Below are 6,206 nucleotides of genomic sequence, written 5' to 3'. Positions count from 1 at the left end.
TTCAACCCTGAGTGTCCTGCCTCTGCTTGAATATCTGTTATTTATTATGGGAAGTGTAAATACTCTAAAAATGGGTGAAATATTCTAGAAGGCATCTGACAGTTTCCAGAAGTCTCAAGACGCAAAGATTCAAGTTGGAGCTTGTTGACAATACAAGTGGAGCTAGTGGGACCAGCTGAGGAAGAACCTGTCTATACCTGTGCTCCAAAGGTAGATCCTGCTAAAATATTGCTAAAATATGCAGGGCAAATAAATGGAAGTTCTCACTAAGCCAGAGAGAAAATATTCTCCTATTATTGTTTTCCCTAGAGATCCTGAAAAGAAGGACCTCCTGATGTGATGCTGGCTATCAGTTTGCCTGGCTTTAAAAAAGGGGGCCCAATTCATGGAAGTTATAGGGTCAGTGACTGTTAGTCTTGATAGCACTGTGACTACCTCTGAGCACCATGACTACCTGCTGGGAGACTAGTAGGCTTCCTTGTAAATGTGGTTAGCACTCTGATAACAGATTGATGGACTAGGTGGGCCAGGGGGCTGATCCAGCAGGCTCTTGCTTATGTTCTTATGTAAGGCTAAATTCTTATAATAGTGGCTTATATCACAAGGCCTTGAGTCCTTGAGGGATAAATGTAGCCTAAGGAAATTGAGAGAATTGGAATTATTAAAAAGAAAAAGTCCATTTCTGGGCCTGCTAGAGCTATTGATCTTTATCACTCAATGCCACTTAAAGCCCAGAGCTCGAATCAAGTATAAGGTGTTTGGGAGCAGATCATAAATTGAATTTGCTTTAAACATTTCTATGAGTGTACTTCAATACTGCCCTTCAGAATTACAAATTATGGCTATTTTGACTGCAGCCAAGACAAAATCCAGCATTAAATACAGCATGTTCTTGCCTTAAAATATATTTAAAAAAATTAGTCCTTCCCTTAAAATACCTTAACAACAGCCCATAATTTTAAAAGATGGTAGCCCCAGGAAACCAAGAAATGGTCTCTTTCTTTTTAATAATTCCAGAGCTCTCAACATCTTTAGGGACTTGAGAATATATTTCACTTTTCTCTTGGTGGCTTTGAACTTTATTTTTGGAAATGGCAGATGGTGTATGGTGGTACAATCACTTTTGGTTGCCTTTCCATTCCTTGGAAGCTACCCTGACTGCCCATATTGGAAAGAGCCTTGGGGAAGATCTCAAATGAGATTGTCTCCTTGGGATTTCACTAAAGTGAATCAAGCTAGAGAAACTCAAACTGCTGGACAGTTGATTACATATAGAGGGAAGGAGAGGACACATCCTGCAGAGATCTGATCTGATCAATGAAAGAAGACACACTCCAGCATAAGCATTTCACTTAATTTCTCTTCTTGGAACTGATTTCTGAAGAAAGGTTTCCATCAGATTGAATGAAAAGTGGTAGAAAATATGCAGATTTTTTTTTGCCCAACATTAAATTTAATTGAGCTCTACATGTATTTTTAAAATAGCTTTGTTAAATGTGAAAACATTTTGTTAATTTTTATCATTCCAGAAAAATATGCAGAACTTTTCTGCCCAAAACTAACTTTAATTTGACTCAATTTTTAAAATAGAAGCATTATTAAATGTGAAAACATTTTGTTAATCTGCATCATTCACCATGACCCTTTTAATGTATCTTTAAGCATCTATCAAGCAATCTGCAGAAAGAGATAAATGAAAGATTCCTCAAAATGTCTTCTCACCAAGAGACTCTTAAGCCGAGAGTTGTTGCTTAGGAACAAGGCTGGTCTTGTAATTTTTTTTCAAGATCTCTTTTATCCAGAATAGCTTGCAATTCTGTCATTTTTGTGGATGTGATTATTCGTAAGGAATAGAAAAGGCTAGACTGACTACAGATTTGAAACTAATTGCTCCAAAGTATAGATAACAACCTTACATTTTTTGCCAATAGAAGTGTAGGCAGTATATTGAACAATAGGGAGTTAAACACAAAGAAACTAAAATTTGGGTCCCAGCACCACAACAGAATGGAAAGGAAGGTTGGAACCATCTATAGGAAGGCAGTGAAAATATGCAATACTTGCAAATGAAGATCAGGAATTGGAGAAAAGGTTCAAATAAAATACAAAGCCAGACCCTAACCCTAACCTTTAAGTGAAGGCCAAGTGGAATCAAAGACAAACCCATCAAGTTATCAAGAACTACAGTATCCATAGGTAACATTATGTTTTATTACAATTATAGGATATAAATTGTAATTTTCTAGCTGCTTTGGGGAGGTTTATAAATAAAGAGATAAATGCTACAATCTCTAACTCCTTATCCTTTGCTGAAAGTATTTCAAAAGAGTAGGACAATTACCTCCAAATCTTTCACAATGAATCTTGCTGTTGGTTTCTTGGCTATATTATCTAATGTGTATAAATAAATGGGAATAGGATATAAAAAAATAAAAACAGTTATTAGTTGTTAAACAATATTGCAAAACTTCAAAGAATTAAAAATCATCTTTTATTGAAACTGTAATATTCAGGTATTGTATGGGAAACTGAACTTTGAGAAAAAAAGAACACAAAGTGTTAGCTTCCAATAAAGGATATATTTAACCAAATCTAATCAACTTTTATTAATAATAATTTCCTAATGGATTACACTTGTCTGAATAAACATTCTTTTGGTTTTATTATGGATTATATGGATTATGGATGTCTGGATTTCTCTTCAAGATTACAAATTATTATATATACTTACAATAATCTTACACATAATCTCATAAGTCTTTCTATTGTTAATCTCTTGATGTACGGTAAGTGCTGAATTTTACTTTTGTAAATATTTTTAAAAAATTATATTTTAATTTTTCTGAGAAAGGAATCATTGATATGGGCAGCTTACATATTCAATTTTTAGACAATGCTGACCATATTCTACCATGTTGTCCCAAAAATAAGATAGGGTCTTATTTTCTTTTTACACCCAAAATATGGCTATGGCTATTTACTGACCTAGGGGTTCTCGCCATGCCGCTTGAGTGCCTGTTTGCCGCCGCCCGGTTTCCGTGGCTTGACGCCTTCGAAATGCCAGTGAATGGTGCTCTGCATGGCTGGAGAGGGGGATTGCACGAGCGGCTGTTCTGCTCTCGCACCTCCCAGCCTCACGATGCTCTGGCCCAGCTCTCCCTGCAGAGCCAGGGCACCTCCGCTGCCACCACCACTGCCACCCCAGCAAGACTTTTTTGGTGGCTTCCAAACCGAGTCTTCTGGCAGTGGCCGCTCTGGGCGTACGCTCTATGGTTGTATGCTCTGCTGACAGCCAGCTACAACCATAGAGTGTACGCCCAGAGCGGCCACTGCCAGAAGACTCAGTTTGGAAGCTGCCGAAAAAGCCATGTTGGGATGGTGGTGGCGGAGGTGCCCTGGCTCTGCAGGGAGAGCTGGGCCAGGGCATCGTGAGGTTGGGAGGGGCGCAAATGGGAGCAGAACAGCCGCTCGTGCAACCCCCTTCTCCAGCCATGCAGAGCGCCATTCACTGACATTTCGAAGGCGCCAAACTGCGAGAGCCGGGTGGAGGCGAACAGGTGCTCATGCGTCTTGGCGATATCCCTAGGTCAGTGAATGGCGCTGTGCCTGGCTGGAAAGGGGATTTGCCCCAGTGGCTGCTGTGCCCAGCTCTTTGGGAGCTCCCTCGCAAGACAGCAGTCGCCCGGCAACCCCCATCTTCAGCTGGGCACAGCACCGATCCCCAACCTAGCAGTATCCCGAAGGCACCAAGCAATGCGATCACCTTTGCCCCCCGGTTCCCATGGCTTGGCACCTTTGGGATACCGCTAGGTTGATGAGCAGGGATCTGCCTGGTCGGAGGTGGGGGGGTTGTCCAGAGGGCTTATTTGCGGGGGAGGGCTTATATTTTTGCCCACCAGAAAAATGTGGCATGGCCTTATTATCAGGACATGTCATATTTTCAGGGAAACACAGTAGTACATTTTACTAACCTTATTGACAATAAATGCTACTAGAAGAGGCTTTTATTAATACCTTCTTTAAAATGCCTAATAAGTACTTCAAAAACATTAATAATTTGCATTACAGTTTGCCTTCTCCATCCTTGAATATTGATCCTGATCCATCAACAACATTCTGTGCAGAAAATCAGAATTATCTAATTAGGTGCTATGTACACTAAGAATGTTGGATGTAAGTGTTCAGATTCCGTATCCAGAACATTACGTTGCATGTGTAAATCACAAAAGTTGGACAACACAAATAACATTGAAATGATCAGCAAATATTAAATTTGATGTATCCTTGATCTGCGCCAACAGGGTTTTCTTTGGTGTTGAAACGAGCTGCATATTTTGAACACATTTTCTATACATAACAGTGGGTTTCTGTCGGTTCGCACCAGATTGGGAGAACCGGATGGTGAAATTTACTGATCTGGTGAGAGGAGATTCGACTGGTGGACCCGGAGGTAACTTCGGAATGCCTGTCCCGGCCCTGTCGCTCCTCACTCACCCCTGCCCGTCTGGAAGCCGCTTCATCACTTGCTCCCCCACGCCTGTCCCCACTATCCTTGCCCAATTTGGTGTCAAGTCCCATACCTGGGAGTGGAGGTGGTGAACGGAGAAGCATGGAGAGGTCCAGCAGCACAATCCACCAGACAGCAGCGGCAAGCTCAGGAGTTTTCTCCTAGATTCCTCTCTGTCATGCCTCCTCCAATCTCCCAAAGTTCTTTCTCCAGAGTGTGATAGCTTTCTACTGGATTCCCCTCTGTCTTGCCTCCTCCAATCTCCCAAAGTTCTTTCACCAACATGTGATAGCTTTCTACTGGATTCCTCTCTGTCTTGCCTTCTCTGATCTCCCTAATTTCGGCACTTAATCCTCCAGTTGTCTAATTTTGGGAGGTTTTCCCCTCTCTCCCCCCCTTCATAGGAGTCCCCCCAAAAATTGCCACATGGCTTGGGGGTGGTGGTCATGTGACTGAGTGTGCATGAGTGATGTCAAGTTGGCCATACCTGTCTGGTCACATGACTGCCAAGCCATGCCCACAAAAGAGGCCACACCCACAGAATAGGTTTTTTAAAAAATTGAAACCCACCACTGTAACAGACCTTTCCATTTGAAACACTGTCTTGGGGAAGGTGGAACTACAGAGTATATTTGTAATTCAATTATTAAAATCAACTGAACAAACATCTTGTTGCTTTTAAATCAATCTATTTCAAAGTTGTATCTGCTTAATCTTCCTCAATCTTGCATAGTCAAAATTTCTGTTTCTTGCTCTACTCTTCCATGCCTCCATCACCTATATTCAGAAATGTCAGTGGATATAAAAAATAATGTAATAGTGCTTCAGAAAAATGAGTGCTCAAGCAGCTGTGGAGAAATAAGACACTAGCAAAAACAAAAAGAGTTTTCTATTTGTATAATGGGTTGGATGAAATCTTTATTTCTCTGCACTTTAAAATCAGTGCAAAGCCCATATTAGTATTGGTCACGATGTGTGTCATTTTTATTGTGCTGTAATCCCCAGCCCTATTTAATTTTCCACATCGCTAGACCCCAGATTCTCAAGTCACCTGGATTTATGGCAGGCACAGATGCCCAACCTGTAGCTCCTGTTCTCTGTGCAAATCCTTCAGCGTAATCCTCAGAAATTTTCCAGACATTGCTGCCAAATTTTATGGTATAATGTGATAGAACAGAGACATCATTAAATATGTGGGGATTAATTATACCAACTGTATTTAATTTAACTATGATTAAGTTAAAATTAAATTAAATTCCTGCCAACTTCTTTCCCTTTGCCCCACCCAAGCTTTGGCATGGGGGCCCTCAGACAGCACTTAGCCCTAAGAAATTGCAGACACAAAGATGTTATTGGCTCATTTTTGAACTAATATTGCCCAGTGGGCAATTCTGCTCTGTTTTATAAGGTGTCACAAAGGATAATAACAAGGAGCATTCTGGGAGCTGTAGTTCAGAGAACATTGTATGAAAACTCCATTTTATTTCTGTCTCAGTCTTCTCGCTTCAAAATGTGAACCGTTCAACAGGTAAGGAAAGGAGGAAACGTCGTGGCAGAAGACAAGGGGCCCTATACCTTCCACTAGAGGGCAGAGGCATGTAAGCACAAGATCTTAAACGTGACCTAATAAAAAAGGTGAAAGAGTTAATAAATGGATTGCTTTGTAATTGACAAACCTGAAAGTAAAGCGGGGGGGGGG

Source organism: Thamnophis elegans, chromosome 3 (assembly GCF_009769535.1).
Source record: "Thamnophis elegans isolate rThaEle1 chromosome 3, rThaEle1.pri, whole genome shotgun sequence".
Lineage (NCBI taxonomy): Eukaryota > Metazoa > Chordata > Lepidosauria > Squamata > Colubridae > Thamnophis > Thamnophis elegans.
This window is presented reverse-complemented; position numbering follows the sequence as displayed.